Source organism: Halichoerus grypus, chromosome 6 (genome assembly GCF_964656455.1).
Source record: "Halichoerus grypus chromosome 6, mHalGry1.hap1.1, whole genome shotgun sequence".
NCBI classification, from domain to species: Eukaryota; Metazoa; Chordata; class Mammalia; order Carnivora; family Phocidae; genus Halichoerus; species Halichoerus grypus.
In genome coordinates, this window is record NC_135717.1 from 24,983,967 (window position 1) to 25,000,811 (window position 16,845).

Genomic DNA, 16,845 nt, shown 5'->3' on the forward strand with positions numbered 1-16,845 from the left:
TCTCTCACAGACTCTGAGCCTTCATGTCCTGCTGTCTGCTGTTCCTCGGGTCATGATACCCCCACCAGCTCAATGTAGTTACCAAGGCCTTCTTGCTACAGGCTGAAGCCAAAGTCTGCATATCCAACCTGCAGGTGGGGGTGGCTGCTTCTATCCACAGTCCATTGCCAGATTCCATGGTGCTGGAGGACGTCAGCCTTTCCTTCTACCCCTTGGCTACCTCAGGATTCCCTTGGGATCAACTGAGTGACCATCAATGACAGTTGATACATTTTGGTTTTGAAGACCAACTCCCCCTCTTGGTCACGTGACAATTTCACTTCCTAGAGAAGCACCTGTCCTAATCCTTAAAAGTCTCAGTCCCAGGTTGAAATTGATGTCTAGATATCAGAGTCCACTGTGATGGAAAGCCTGAGATTAAGATTCAATAGGCAGTGTTGTCTTGGTAGCAGGGAACATCAGAGGGCCTCCAATGGCCTCGGCCTCACTCAAAGTTCCCTTCCCCCTCTGCTCCCACAGATCAGGTCTCCTGGCCAAACGACCTTCTTTATCCCAGGGACCAGGCACAGTTTCTCCCCAAGGAGTAAGGTCCATTTCCCTGACAGCGTGTGGAATTATCCAGCAAGCCAGTCATGCCCTCCTGCAGGAAGAAGGGCTCACCGTCACTCTCCTGTTACTACAAGGTCTGCCCCCGCCCCAAAGCCCTTCTTCATTCTGCTCCCAGGTAAAACCCCCTTGTGGCCCTGCACGGTGTGCGCCAGGAGTATACATGGGTAATAAATTACTGTCGAGCTCATCTGTTCAGCATCTGGACATCCCATAACTTTAGGGTGGGAATCACTCCCTTTACCAATGGGTGAAGAGGAGAAAAATGAAATCCTTCTGCTTTGTACCTTTGTCAAGGCACAATGATGAGGCTCATGCACTTGAAGTTATTTGGATAATAATCTATTTGGGGCTTGTAAGAATTCCCTGGGGCTAAAGGGCGGCCTGTATGTGAATGATGAGCAGGAGGGAAGGCTGCAAAAGCAAGGGCTTGGATGGTCTCTTAAAGGTCGAACTCCAAGCAATGAGGGAACCCACAAATAATGACAGCAGGGAAGTCACATCAGATTTTCATCTCAGTTCGCCCTGACAGCAGCATGGAGAATGGATTCAAAGGAGGCCGAGAGTGGAACCAGCAAGATCAGTAGGCAGTCTACTGCACTAGTCTGTGCAAGAGACAGGAATGGGTGAACCAGAGCACTGGCAACAGAAAGGGAGGGAAGGAGTTAAGATATTTGGCAGGCGGAAGATACAGCAGAATGGAAAATTAATGGAATGAGATCTTTAAAGAAGTCTGAATGGGAGGCGCTTGGGTGGCTCAGTCAGTTTAGCGTCTGCCTTTGGTTCAGGTCATGATCTCGGTGACCCGGGAATCAAGCACCACATCAGGCTCCCTGCTCAGCAAGGGGCCTGCTTCTCCTTCGCCCTCTGCCACCCGCCCTGCCTGTGCTCTCCTGCTCTCTCTGTCAAATAAATAAATAAAATCTTTAAAAAAAAAAAAAAAAAAAGAAGAAGAAGAAGAAAAGAAGTCTGAATGGATGGTTTCCAGAGTATAGTGGAGTAATTAGCCTGGAACTGCAAATGAAGATTTGCAGTGGCTTTTGAGGAAATGAAGAAGGGAGTTGACCATGGACAGTTGAAGTAAAAACCGATTAAATACTGATCAATAGGAGCTAGTTAAGTAATTTAGGGTATATCCATAAATGCCTGCATTTCCTTTTAAAGAATGAATTGGAATTCATTCACATTTGTAAAGATCTCCAAGGCAGAGTGATTTTTTTTTTTAAAAAGCAAGTCATAGAATACTATACGCCCAAATAGACAAATATACATATATTTCTAAAGGCCTGAGATAAATCAGGTTACCCATGAAGTAGATTCCCAGGCAACATAAAGTGAAATGGAAAAAACAATTAAAAATAAAAACGGAGAAAGAGAAATGGGACATAGATGGGAAAATCAAACTTGCATTTTTAAAAAAAATGTATTCATCTTAAACTTTCATGCTATACACCTAGTTTCTCAAACAAAGCGGATGTGCTCGTGTATTTGATAAGTTTGGAACATTAAAACAAGTTGATGTTTTCCTTACCAAAGGTATATGTAGATAGGTGCTCCTTATGAAAACATCAAAGCATTACAAACAATACTGGAAGTACCATTGACCACAGCCCCCAACCCCACCAGTGTCTACTCTCATAAGAAATAACCACCATTTTCAGTTTGGTGAATACCTCTGCAGTCATGAAAAGATGCCTGTTTTTGTTAACTCATAAAAGAATATTTTTATTAAGCTGAAAGCAAGACTGCAAAAATATTACGTTTTGCAAAAGGACATTTTGGGATAAGGTAAACACACAGAGCGACTTGGGGTCTTTCGAGCGCTGTCTCATCTCTGGCTTGAGAATCCTCTATTCCTTTGAGAGGCCTTTGGCCGCCATTCCAACCTTCTTGGCAGGTGACAGTATTTGGGGTGTGTACGTGGGCAAAGCATCAGTGACGGCATTTAGAAGAAGGTGCTCCGATCCATCCGTTTCCGGTCCAGGTGGGGTAATAAGAGACACAGTTGTGGTGCGGGGCTTCGCATCTTTTGTCCGGGATGTGGATCCTAGGGTAGCGTTCAGACGTGGTGGGCCCTGTTTCATAGCCAGTTTTCCCCTTCCTCCGGAATCTGGGGGCTTCGCGTCATGAGCAGAGGGCTTTGGTGGTGGCAAAGCTGAATGAGATTCCGCTTCTAGAAACTGGACGAAAAGTCCTGAAAAAGAATTCTTGGCCATAGGTCGGTGATTTGGCTTCACACGTGTGTTGGGGGCGCTTTTGGATCCAGGCCCCCGAGTCATCCAGCTGGTAACACCACCTGGCCCTTCATTGAACAGCTGCCGCATCTGGTCTTCTCGGATCCCCAGCATGCTTCCCATCAACCTTAAGGCTTCCTGCCGTTCAGCATCAGGTGCTTGGAAAGATCCCAGGAAGAGGCTCCTTAGTAGGCTTTTGTCCACCATTCCTTCGGACTTACTGACTAAGTTCATCAGTTTCTTCTGTGTGTCCTCCAGGATTTCCTGCTGGACCTCATTCTGTTTCTGGAATTCTTGGAGTTGGTCTTCCTTCAGCTCCAAGTCAGCATTTGTTTTATGTAATCGTCCCTGCAATGACTTCAGTTTTCCTTCTAGGCTGTCTGCCTTTTCCATCCATTCGGCGAGCTCCAACTTGAGGTCAGCTAGGATGTGACCATACCGCTTTCCTTCTTCCTGGGAGGCAGGAAGCTGCAGCGCGGTGTCCTCTCTCTGCTGGGTCACCACGTGCAGCTGCTCCTGCAGCGACTCTACCTGCACACTGGCTCCTCGGCTGGCATTTTCCATGGCAGTGGAAGACAAAACGAGTTTTCCCTGCAAGACCGTCACTTCCTTCCTGAGTTGAGCCACTTTGTCTTCTGAGGCCAGAGCTTCCCGGCGATGAGCGTCTTCGGCTTCTAGAGCGAGGTGTCGCCGTCTCTCCAGCTCCTGGGTTAGGCGTAATTCGCTCTCACGTAAATGGTGAACCTCCTTCTGGAGGGCACAGGTTTCCGTTTGTTTCTGTTTCAGGGCCAACAGGACTTCATCTCTCCCCTGTTGGCACAGAACTGTCTTTCCCTGCATGGATGTAACTGCACTGACCAGCCGGTTCAATACCCCGGTCTCGTGCTCTTCTTTCTCTTGCAATAGTTGCTCCAAAGCAAGTGCCTTCTCTTTCATCGCAGCACCCTGGGATTCCTCCTCTCTCCGCATCACTGAAAGCAGCCTATCTGTCTCTTGCAATGCCTCATTTCCCACTTCCTTTTCTCTAGAGTTTTCCTCGACTTTTGCATTTTCCTCTTTCAGTTGACACACATCCATTTCCAACTCTGCTATTCTCTCCTTCAGATTGGTGACCGTCTGCCTCAAAAGTTCATTTTCACTCACTTGGCTACGGAAGTTCTCCTGTAAAGAAAGCAAGTCCTCACTTTTCGCTTGGATTCGGAGCTCCTGATCCTGAATGAAGTTTTGTAGAACGGCCTGTTTCTCCTTCAGCTGCTCGATGTCAGAATCCCTGTGTTCCTGTTCTTGGCCTTCTCCTTCCCACGTGGCAGCCACTGAATCAATCCATCTCTGCTTATCTTCCTGGAGGGCTCGAATCATTGTATCTTTTTCTTGCATGGATTTTCTCAGCTCTTCTACCTCTGCTTGGAGCAAGTGAGAAGCCTCACTCACTCTGTCAGATTTCATGGCCTCCAGAGAGTCTGCTGACTCTGAGGAGTCGGGGGAGGGCTGGAGGAAAATCACGTCCAGTTTCCCTAGAAGGAGATCCTTGGCATTGCAAAGCTCCCCGATGCTGAGCTGAATTTGTGCCAGTTCCTTCTCTAAATGTTGTAACTTTATTTCATTGCCTTTGTACGTTTGGATCAGGTCACTAGAGGTCGTCTCTAGTTCAGAATCCTTTTCGCTGCTGGCGAAAGCCCCCGCCTGGAGTTGTGCCAGAGCTCTCTGAAGCTGGGGTGACTCACGCTTCATATTTTGGACTGTGGTCATCACCTGCTGTTTCCACTCTTCCATGATCTTCACTCGCTGTTTTAATGTGTCCCGTTCCTGTAGAAGCTGCTTGAACTGATCCGTATTAACGCCTCGAACCTCATTACCAGTGCTGGATGGTTGCAGGAGTGTCAATAAAGTCTGACATTTCTGACTTAACGCATCCACTTCGAGGTCTTTCTCTCGAACAATGTGTGATAAATTCTGAATCGTTTCTCTAAACAGCTCCTGACCACTACTGTCAATTCTAGTGGACAGTTTTTGATTTTCCTCTTGCATCCGCCGGAGCTCTGCTTCTGTGGCAGCCATTCTATCTGCCATTTTGTCATACTCTGTCTTCAGATTGCTGTTCTCCCTCGTTTTCTCATTTAAGACAGCCAAGACCTGTTCGCTTTTCCAAGCATGCTCTTGCAATTGCCGCTGAAGTCGCTCCACGTCCCCGTTCTGGCTGTGAGAAGCCGCAGAGATCCTGCTGGAAAGACCCTGAATCTCCAAGTCTTTCTGCTGGATAATCTGAGTTAGTTTACCAATCTCCTCTTTGGAGAGCCGATCGATCTGTTCCGTCAGTCGGATGTTCTGTTCAGTTAGAAGCTTCATCTCCAGTTCGTGTTCTTTGATTCCTAGGACTGATCTTTGAGTTTCGGCTTCACGTGAATCAAGCTTTTCGCTTCCGTTTTCTCTAGGAAGAGGCTGACTGGTTGTGACTTCCACATCATCACAGTCTTCTGTTGGAATGTGCTGGCTTTTGTCAGGCAACCGGGCTTTCATTTGTTCTATCGTGTCCTGCAAATGCTGAATCTCCTCGTCTTTCGCTGAAAGGAGCTGAGCGTGTTCAGTATTCATCTGCTCCTGCCGGTATTGGAGATGCTCCACTTTCTGCTTCTGCTCTTGTAAAGAATGAAGCAGTCCTATCTTCCCCTGCTGCTGGTTGTGAATGATCTTCTGTTGCTCTCTGATTTCCTCCTCGAGATCATCCTTTAACTCCTGCAGTTGAAACACCTCACACTCTAGTTCTATGATCTCGTCTAGGATTTTAGGGTCGACCGCAGGAACAGAGCGACTCTGTTGTCTTAGGCTCTCCAGTTCTTCTCTCACATGATGATTTTCGCCTGTCACGGATGGGAGACACCTGTCTTTGTCCTCCACGGATGGCTGGAAAATGTCACTGCTTCTGAAGGTTTGGGTAGACTGGCCGAATTCCTCCTGAAGCTCTGGACTTCCTGTAAGTTCTTCAATATACATCTCTTTCTCTTTAATGAGTTGTGTCAATTGCTTCTGCTCCTCCAGAGCAGAGGACAGCATTTCCTTCGTTTCTTTACGGTCAGCGTCCATCTGCTCGATCCTCTTTTTGAGGTGTACTATTTCCAGGTCTTTCTCTTGACTGTGTTGAATGAAATGCACATGCTCTAAAGGGGACAATTCTTTGATAGTTTGCTCACACTTGTTTGTTTCCTCCAACAGCTTCTTTTCCGCCCGAGCCAATTTTGCTATTAACCGTCCTTTTTCTATTTTTAAAGCCCTCACAGCAGTGTTGTTTTCCAGAGAATCCTCGTTGTTCCGGAGAATCGATTCTTCCAGCTGATGTCTTACATCCTGGAGCGCCAAAACCAACTTTTGGTTTTCTGCTCTGAGATCAGAAGCAACGTTGTTTAAACTGTCATTCAGCCGCTCCATTTCTGCAAGCTGTTGCTTCAACCTTCGAAGCTCAGTTTCCCTTTCTTGAAGTAAGTCATCTTTCCCATGACCGGCAGACTCTTGATGTTGCAGGTCTTCTATCCGTTTTTCATACTCGAGGAGTTGTTTGCGGTGCCTGTCAATGATGTCGGCCAGTTTTTCTTGATGGACACTGCAGTATCGCAACTCCGAGTTGATGTTCCTCCATCTCCCTCATGCGCCTCTCTTCTAGGTCCCTGATGGTGCTCTTCAGTTTCCAGATGGCATTGGAGTCTGAGCTATTTGGTCCCTTGGACAAACGTTTCCAAAGTGTAAGATCAGCCTCCAGTGTTTTGATCTCGTTGAGGAGTCTGTTGATTTCTGTCTGAGATGATATGACATCAGCAAAGTCCATCGTGAGATCCGAGTTGTAGCCGGTCAAGGAAGTCTCACGGCCATCCACTCCCCCCTGGGAATGGCCTAGGCCAGAGCCCAGGCCACCAACCCAAGAGCACATCTCCGCGGGTCATATAACTGTCGTGGTCCGCTGTGGAAAAGCGTCCAGCGCAGTCGGACTACCCCGCCAAGTGTCCCAGAACCCCTGCTTGCGCCAGGCTAAGAATCAGAAGACAATAGGCGTTTCTAGGCAACGCCTGCGTGGGCCCGGCACCCGCCTCCCCTGCGCAGGCCACGTTGCTAGGAAAGGCCGAGGCCTCGGGCCTTCCCAGGGCCGACTCTGGCCACTGGTCCCGGTCCCAGCCGCTCAGCCCCACGACTTCCCATGCAGGGCTGGGCCCCTTCCCCTTCTGCCCCTGCTTCCTGGCTCTCCTGGGTGGGCCCCTAGTGAGTGCTCCTGCCTGACTGCCCCCAGGTGCCTGCCCACAGAAAATGCATGTGGCCCTGGACTTTCCCCCTAAGTGGTATCTCGGTACACAACTCCTGCGGCTTGTGCTTTCCACACAACAGTATCTTCTTAATCGAGGTGACTAGTACACAGGCACACGCATCCATTCACCTAGGAGAGCAGATCGCAGGTGCATTTGACAGATATCTACACCTGCGCAGAGGCACGGCCCTCAAGGAGACTTTGGGCATTTCCAGCCTCCAGAGGCTCCAGAGTGTTCTGTCCCTCTGTGCCCTGCCAGCTCTACGCGGACAGTGCGTCCCACACCGGGGTTTGGCGGTTCACTGCAGGCTCCGTGCGCTGGGCGCATCCGCTGCCTCGCGGAGGCTTGCGGCTTGACCCGGCAGGGGGTCGCGGGCGGCGGTGGTGGCGGTGCCGGATAGGGGGCCTCCGGGCCCTGCACAGGGCGGCCCCGGGGTTCCCGCCATGGGTGGAGGAGGGGCTGGGTACCGCGTCCCGGGTCTGGCCTCCCAAGGCCCCGACCCGCCGCGCCACTGGATGAGAGGCGGCGAGGGCGGGGCGCCGGCCCCAGAGCCGCTTCCACTGCCGCCTCGGGTGGACATGAAGCGATGTCGGCCCCCCTCCCCCCGGGCGATTCCTCGAGCTGCCCTGCCCTGGCCGTGCCGGCCGCCGCCGCCGCCAGGAAGAAGCAATGCAGCTGCATGAAGCAGCTGACCCACCAGACCGTGGGAAGGCGAGTGCGTCGGTCCGGGTCGGCAGGAGCCCGTACCAGGCTCGGGCGCGGGAGGGCCGGCTGCTCTCCTGGTCGCGAGCTCTGGTCCCTTGCCGCCGCCCCACATCAGGCCTCGGGGTCCGGGCCTGGGGCTGCGCCACGCCAAGACCTGGAGCCCGGCTCGGTGCCGCTGCCCGAGCCCCTGGGGAGCAGCGGGGTGGGTCGGCCGTCCCCGTCGCCCTCTGTCCGGGCCCCACCCAGCATCGCCCTGGGCGGACTGCACCCGAGCCTTCCCCTGCCCTCCCCCGGGGTTTGCCCTGGGTGAAAACTCCGCTAACCAGTGAGCCCCAGGCCGAGCGGACGCTGTGCTCTGCGGGCCATGGTCTCAGGCGTTCCCGGTCGCCCCGCCGCTGCAGACCCTCCACCTCCCAGTGCCTGACGGCACTAAATAAGGAAGGGGCCATCAGAGCCCATCGGATCCGCCCAGGACGTTCGGGCGTCCATCCAGGGACTGTAGAGGTGCCGCTGTCTCCAGACCCGGGCCCCTATGACCAGACTGCCCAAGATCCTGACATTGAGAAATTGGGAACTGGGAGGAAAGAACTGTGGAAACGCCTTGGGACGACTTTTAGTGTAATTTTGAAGAGCTTTTTAAAAAGCCTTTCTCCCTTTGGATTTGGAAGCCGAGTCTTCTCCAGGTTTCTTTGGGACTGCTTTAATGCTTGACAGGAAACATGATCCATTATGAAATGACAGAACAGACCGGAATTTGTGGAGCATCAGGCTGTTGCAACAGGAACCGTTGGTGGTGTTGAGAGCTCCTGCAGGTGACTGTCATGTGCCCCGTTATCGGGGGCACATCTTTCAACGTCTTTGGGGCAGTTGGCTGTACTGGACCTACTGTTTATGCTGGGAGAAATAGGAAAGTGTGAGTTTTCCACAGCTTTTGCTTCTTTTTTTCCCCAGTAGTGGGGTCAAAAGGGGAGTTTAGTTTGACCAAAGCACGTGTGTGAATGGCACGTGCATCCTGTGTGTTATCCATTCATAGAGCATTGCGAGGCCACGTTCTCGTCCCAAGATCGAGGACCTTGTGAGCAACCCCACAGTGAGGTTCCGTGGTGCTGTGCAGCTTTCTCGTGACTATCATTGGAAAGTCGACCTCAGAATACTTACTTGGGAGAAGATCTTCATCCTGAGGACGAACACACAGTAAGTTTTCTAATTCTGTATTCCCTCATACATTGACCGACCATCTTCATGGACTGAACACTAGGCCCCAAACAGCAAAGGTGTACTTAGCGCCTTAAATTAGGAACACTATGGTCAGAAATGTATTTTGAGGTGACTTTGGTCTCCGCATGGAGAACGGATGGAGGACAAAAGTTAGGAGGATCTCACAGCCATCCAGGAAGAAGGTCCAGGGAAGAAGTCAAGGGGAGCCTGAACTGGGGGAGCCGCCACTGGGATGGACGTGGGGAGGCACTGAGAGGTGCTGGGGAAGTAGGACCTAACAGAGTTTTCCAAAACCCAGACTGAGACAGATTAGGGAGGGTCAGGAAACCAATGTGGGGGGGGGGGTGGAGTGGGGCCAGCATTTAGGGGATCAAATAGGATACAAGAGCAAATATCACAAAGCACCCCGCATGGTGAGGGTGAGCACTGTCTTGTGGTACTACTACTTTTTCTGTGAGAGGAGAGCACGGTGGGGGGAAAGGGCCGGCACTCTGGAGCCGGGGAATGGGCTTCCGATCCCAGCTCCACCACGTGTCTGCTGTGAGGCGCTGGAAGTCACTAACCTCCCCGGCCCAAGCGTTCCTCGTCTGCACAGTAGAGAAAGGGACAGCACCTCACGGGGTTGTGAGGATTCCTGAGGAAATAAATACACGAGAGACTCTCCCAGCAGGACCTGCCCTAGTAAGCGCCGTGGCTGTGCCTTTATGACTTATGACACGGGACACAGACGTGGGGCCTGAGGTACAGACACACCGTGAATCGACAGACCGCAAAGAACCCCCTGAACAAGCACAAGGCCCTGTGTAGAGAACAGGGAAGGAACCCGGACTTGCAGGAGCTGCAGTCCATATTGTCCTGGTTCTGCCACTAACCAGACCCATCGCCTTTCCTGTGAATGAGCGTAGTTACATACACCTGTTCTTGCCCCCTAACAGAGCAGGTGAGGGACCAAATCAGGGAATAGCTACAAAAGGCCTTTGTTTCATATCACCATCACCCAGCCTTGCACATCCCCAAACCGTACCGAGGACGCTGTCATGATGACAATAAAATCATCGTTATCAGACATGGATGGAACTGGAGGGTGTTATGCTGAGCGAAGTAAGTCAATCAGAGAAAGACATGTATCATATGACCTCACTGATATGAAGAATTCTTCATCTCAGGAAACAAACTGAGGGTTGCTGGAGTCGTGGGGGGTGGGAGGGATGGGGTGGCTGGGTGGTAAGACATTGGGGAGGGTATGTGCTATGGTGAGCGCTGTGAATTGTGGAAGACTGTTGAATCACAGATCCGTACCTCTGAAACAAATAATACATCATATGTTAAGAAAAAAAAAGAAGAAGATAGCAGGAGGGGAAGAATGAAGGGGGGGAAATTGGAGGGGGAGATGAACCACGAGAGACTATGGACTCTGAAAAACAAACTGAGGGTTCTAGGGGAGCGAGGTGGGAGGATGGGTTAGCCTGGTGATGGGTATTGGGGAAGGCACGTTCTGCATGGAGCACTGGGTGTTATGCACAAACAACGAATCACGGAACACTACATCAAAAACTAATGATGAGGGGCGCCTGGGTGGCTCAGTCGTTAAGCGTCTGCCTTCGGCTCAGGTCATGATCCCAGGATCCTGGGTTCGAGCCCCGCATCGGGCTCCCCGCTCAGCGGGAAGCCTGCTTCTCCCTCTCCCACTTCCCCCTGCTTGTGTTCCTCTCTCGCTGTCAATCTCTCTGTCAAATAAATAAATAAAATCTTTAAAAAAAAAAACTAATGATGTAATGAATGGTGATTAACATAACATAATAAAAAAGGAAACCTCTTCCTTATCGTCAATATGGCAGATGCAGGGGCTCTGGGTCTCACAATTCCACTGGCAGGGCTCTTCCACACGTGCTGAGGACATGTCTACAAGGATTTTTTTCATAACCCCTGTTGCAACAGCAAAGGATGGGAAGCCAGGCACCTATCCTTCACCGAGGCCCTGGTGACATCACATATGTGGCTGAGGGTGGCAGCAGGTGCAAGCAGCTGGGGACAGGGGCGCGAGACAGGCAGTCACTGCATTCCTTCTGAATATATTTTTAACATTTTTGAACCAGGCGGGCACCTTCACAAATGAAACAATTCGGGAAAGAAAAAGGGGAATTTTCATTTACCTTTAATCTCCAGAAGGTGGTATCTATCCCAGCGCCAAGATTTAGAATTTGATAATGACATCCTGTCTTCCGCAGAAATGCCTTTAGCAGCTGGCTGATGCCTTGGACTCGAGCAAAATATCCTGAGAGACAGAGACAAGCTATCGCTCAGTGAGGTGGGAAATCATCCCTGCAGAGCCCACCCCAGGAGAAGAGCAAATGAGGACCCTTCTGCTCTTCTTTGGGGTCAGCGGTTTATCTGTGGACTTCATGGGACAAAGAGTGACTTTCACATTCTCTTGTTTTTTGTTTTATGTTATGTTAATCACCATATAGTACTTCAGTAGTTTTTGATATAGCGTTCCATGATTCATTATTTGCGTGCAACACCCAGTTTTTTTTTTTAAAGCTGTTTGAACTCAAGTAAGTACAATCTACTTGATGGTGGAATTAACCATCTTAAAAAAAAAGTCCCATAATTTTACATAAGAAAGCCAAGGGTTTTACATAAAAAATCAGATCTAAATGTTCCTCTTGGAAATATACTTTCTCTTGGTTAGGTGTAAGCCTCTCAGGACTCTGTGAAACCTCAACAATGCGAGATCATGACGAAAATAAGATTCTGGGGTCAGGAAACGGGGCAGATAAATGTCAAAGCAAAAAAAAAAAAAGAAAGAAAAGCCGTATTGCCACCACGTTCCCTTCCTCTCCATCCTGTGTGGGTAAGAGCCCCTGTTTATAAAGTGGCCTCATAGACCGTCTGCGGGAGGGGAAGGCATGAGCAAACGTTGCCGAATAAATGGACTGGTTCAGCTGTGGGGTGGGGAGCTGGAGTGAAGACGATGAGAAATAAAAGAGGGGAAAATGGAAAATAGTATCTGTTCTAAGAGGGGGAAATGGAAGATAATATCTGTTCTAAAGCCCTGTTGCTTAAAGTATAACTACTTTAAGAACCAAATCTCAGTAGCATTTAGAAACTTACTGCAATGGGACATAGGAATTCTATGTCTATTGATTCTCCTAATAAATAAGTTGAGCTTCTATTTTATGTGTCTCTTGCATTTTATTTTTCTAGGAAATCATTTTTCATGTATGTCATAGAATATCGTCCACAACAGATAGATTATTGGAACAAAACTTTAAAGATGCTCACCACATGTTGCCTGGGAAGCCCTCTCCTAGTGGGTCCGGTCTGGAGATGCCAGCCCATGCAGAGGAAGAAGGAAGGAAGGCCGGCTGACACCCTGCCTGGGGCGTCCAGCTCCCAGGGCCCCAAGGTGGGTTCCCACCTCTGTAGCACTGGTTAGGAAAGCTGCCTCAGGAGCCTGGGAGACAGGATTTCAGGCCTCTTAGCCAGGCCTGGCCCCATCTCCCTGATGCCTGGGTTCACCCTCAGCTCCAAGTAAGGTCCATGGCCTTATTCTCAGGAACCACCACTTTACACTTTCTTTACATTTCTTATACAATCTACCCATAGGCTCCATCTTTAGGGTGAGGATTCCCCTGCATGCCCAAGGACTGTGGTCATTTGGTCAATTTCTCAATCTGACTAAGTCACCCTCCCATCTCAAATCCCTTCACTGCCTTGATAGAAAGGACTTCAGAGCCTAACAGTGTTACTATCATTTTACTAAGGTCAAGAAAGTAATTCCTTACTTGACCAGACAGTTCACAGTAAAAGATAATATAAATGGCTCTTAAACATATAAAAACGATCTTCAACTTCACCCCCAAAAGAAGAGGAATATAAAATAAAATTACTGGGGCACCCGGGTGGCTCAGTCGTTAAGCCTCTGCCTTTGGCTCAGGTCATGATCCCAGGGTCCTGGGATCGAGCCCCGCATTGGGCTCCCTGCTCCGCGGGAAGCCTGCTTCTTCCTCTCCTACTCCCCCTGCTTGTGTTCCCTCTCTCGCTGTGTCTCTCTCTGTCAAATAAATAAAATCTTAAAAAAAAAAAAAAAAGAAAGAAATACTAAAAGGGATCCTCTACGCCAAGAGAGAGCCCAAAAGTAACACTGGACCAGAAAGAAAAAGATCTACAGAAACAGGGACTATACAGGTAATACGACGGTACTAAATTCATATCTCTCAATAGTTACTCTGAATGTAAATGGGCTAAATGCTCCAATCAAAAGACACAGGGTAGGGGTGCCTGGGTGGCTCAGATGGTTAAGCGTCTGCCTTCGGCTCAGGTCATGATCCCAGGGTCCTGGGATCGAGCCCCGCATCGGGCTCCTGGCTCAGCGGGGAGCCTGCTTATCCTTCTCCCTCTGCCTCTCTCCCTGCTCATGCTCTCTCTCTCTCTCTGTCTCTCCCTGTATCTCTGTGTCTCAAATGAATAAACAAAATCTTAAAAAAAAACAAAAACATCATTTAAAAAAAAAAAGACACAGGGTATCCGATTGGATAAAAAAGCAAGACCCATCCATATGCTATCTACAAGAGACTCATTTTAGAACTAAAGACACCTCCAGATCGAAAGTGAGGGGGTAGAGATCCATTTATCATGCTAATGGACCTCAAACGAAAGCTGGGGTAGCAATCCTCCTATCAGACAAATTAGATTTTAAACCAAAGACTGTAGTAAGGGATGAAGAAGGACGCTGTATCATACTTAAAGGGCCTACCCGACAAGAAGATCTAACAATTATAAATATATATGCTCCTAACTTGAGCAGCCAATTACATAAACCAATTAATAACCAAATGAAGGAAACACAACGAGAATAATACAATAACCGTAGGGGACTTCAACACCCCACTCACAGCAATGCACAGATCATCTAAGCAGATGATCAACAAGGAAACAAGGGCTCTGAATGACACACTGGACCAGATGGACTTCACAGATATATCACAGCATGCCATCCTAAAGCAACAGAATACACATTCTTCTACAGGGCACATGGAACATTCTCCAGAAGAGATCCCATACCGGGGCACAAATCAGGTCTCAACCCATACCAAAAGATTGGGATTATTCCCTGCATATTTTCAGACCACTACGCTTTGAAACAGGAACTCAATCACAACAGGAAATAGGGAAGGAACTCAAACACTCGGAGGCTAAAGAGCATCCTACTAAAGAATGAATGCATCAACCGGGAAATTAAAGAAGAATTGAAGATTTCATGGAGATGAATGAAAATGAAAACACAGCTGTTCAAAACCTTTGGGAGACAGCAAAGGCGGTCCTAAGAGGAAAGTACATAGCAATACAAGCTTTCCTCAAAAAATCAGAAAGTCTCCAATACACAAGCTAACCTTATGCCCAAAGGAGCCGGAGAATGAACAGCAAATAAAGCCTAAACCAAGCAGGAGAAGAGAAATTATAGAGATTAGAGCAGAAAACAATGAAATAGAAACCAGAAGAACAGTACAACAATCAATGAAACCAGGAGCTGGTTCTTTGAAATTATTAATAAGCTTGATGAACCTCAAGCCACACTTATCCAAAAGAAAGGGGAAAGGACCCAAAATAATAATGTCATGAATGAAAGAGGACAGATCACAACCAACACCAAAGAAATACAAACAATCTTAAGAACACACACAGCAACTATATGACAACAAATTAGGCCATCTGAAAGAAATGGATGCATTCCTGGAAACTTAGAAACCACCAAAACTGAATCAGGAAGAAATAGAAAACCTGAACAGACCCATAACCAGCAAGGAAATTGAAGCAGTGATCAAAAAATCTACCAACACACAAGAGTCCAGGGCCAGATGGCTTCCCAGGGGAATTCCACCAAACATTCAAAGAAAAACTAATACCTATTCTTCTGAGGCTGTTTCAAAAAATAGAAATGGAAGGAAAACTTCCAAACTTGTTCTATAAGGCCAGCATGACCTTGATCCCAAAAACAGACAAAGACCCCATGGATGCAAAAATTCTCAGCACAATACTAGCGCACAGGATCCAACAGCACGTTAAAAGGAGTATTCACCGTGACGAAGTGGGATTTATTCCTGGGCTGTAAGGGTGGTTCAACATTCGCAAATCAAATCCATGTGATACTTCACATTAATAAAAGAAAGGTCAAGATCCATATGATCCTCTCAATTGATGCAGAAAAAGCACTGGACAAAATGCAGCATCCTTTCTTGATTAAAACTCTCCACGGTATAGGGGTAGAGGGGATATACCTCAATAACATAAAAGCCATCTATGAAAAGCCCACAGCGAATATCATTCTCAATGGGGAAACACTGAGACCTTTTCCTGTAAGGTCAGGAACATGACAGGGATGCCCACTCTCACCACAGTTTTTCAACTAGAGAAGTCCTAGCCTCAGCAATCAGACAACAACAAAAAAGAAATAAAAGGCATCCGACTGAGCAAAGAAGTCAAACTCTCACTCTTTGCAGATGACATGATACTTTATGTGGAAAACCCAAAAGACCGCCCCAAAATTGCTAGAACTCATACAAGAATTCAGCAGGATATAAAATCAATGCACAGAAATGAGTTGCATTTCCATACACTAACAATGAGACAGAAGAAAGAGAAATGAAGGAATCGATCCCATTTACAAGTGCACTGAAACCCATAAGATACCTAAGAATAAACCTAACCAAAGAGGTAAAGGATCTGTACTCCAAAAACTACACAACACTTAGGAAAGAAATTGAGGAAGACACAAAGAAATGAAAAAACGTTCCATGCTCATGGATTGGAAAAACATTGTTAAAATGTCTACACAGAGTAATCTAACCATTCGATGAAATCCCCATCAAAATACCATCAACTTTTTTCACAGAGTGTAACAAATAATCCTAAAATTGGTATGGAACCAGAAAAGACCCCGCATCGCCAGAGGAATGTTGAAAACGAAAACCAAAGCTAGTGGCATCACAATGCCAGACTTCAAGCTATTGTACAAAGCTGTAATCATCAAGACACTATGGTTCTGGCACAAAAACAGACACATGGATCAATGGAACAGAAGACAGAACCCAGAAATGGACCCTCAACTCTATGGTCAACTAATCTTCGACAAAGCAGGAAAGAATATCCAGTGGAAAAAGGACAGTCTCTTCAATAAATGGTACTGGGAAAACTGGACAGCCACATGTAGAAGAATAAAACCGGACCATTTTTTGGCACCATACACAAAGATAAACTCAAGATGGATGGAAGACCTTACTGTGAGACAGGAATCCATCAAAATCCTAGGGGAGAACACAGGCAGGAGGTTCTTCGACCTCAACCGCAGCGACTACTTGCTAGATACATCTACAAAGGCAAGGGAGCAAAAGCAAACATGAACTATTGCAACTTCATCAAGATAAAGAGCTTCTGCACAGCAAAGGAAAAGCTCAGCAAAACTAGAAAAGGCAACCTATGGAATGGAAGAAGATATTTGCAAATGTCTTATCAAATAAAGGGCTAGTATCCAGGATCTATAAAGAACTTATCAAACTCAACACTCAAAAAACAATTAGTCCAGTCAAGAAATGGGCAGAAGACATGCACAGACATTTCTCCAAAGAACACATACAAATGGCCCACAAACACATGAAAAACTGCTCCACTTCATTCGGCATCAGGGAAATACAAATCAAAACCACAACGAGATACCACCTCATACCAGTCAGAATGCTTAAAATTAACAAGACGGGAAATAACAAATGTTGGGGAGGATGCGTGTGTCACCA

General features: G+C 47.8%; 1 protein-coding gene and 1 pseudogene across 1 annotated transcript in view; one reads left to right on the plus strand and one right to left on the minus strand.

The window, feature by feature from the left end:
* Nucleotides 1-2,091: 2,091 nt before the first annotated feature.
* On the minus strand, nucleotides 2,092-6,657 carry LOC144382050 (thyroid receptor-interacting protein 11 pseudogene; annotated as a pseudogene).
* A 4,534-nt stretch (nucleotides 6,658-11,191) lies between these two features.
* LOC144382051 (transport and Golgi organization protein 1 homolog) overlaps nucleotides 11,192-16,845 on the plus strand; it is a 39,097-nt gene continuing 33,443 nt past the window's right edge. The window contains exons 1-2 of the mRNA XM_078074034.1: nucleotides 11,192-11,906; nucleotides 12,260-12,461. The gene's annotated coding sequence lies outside the window, so the exon portion shown is untranslated. The remainder of the gene's footprint in view (nucleotides 11,907-12,259; nucleotides 12,462-16,845) is intronic.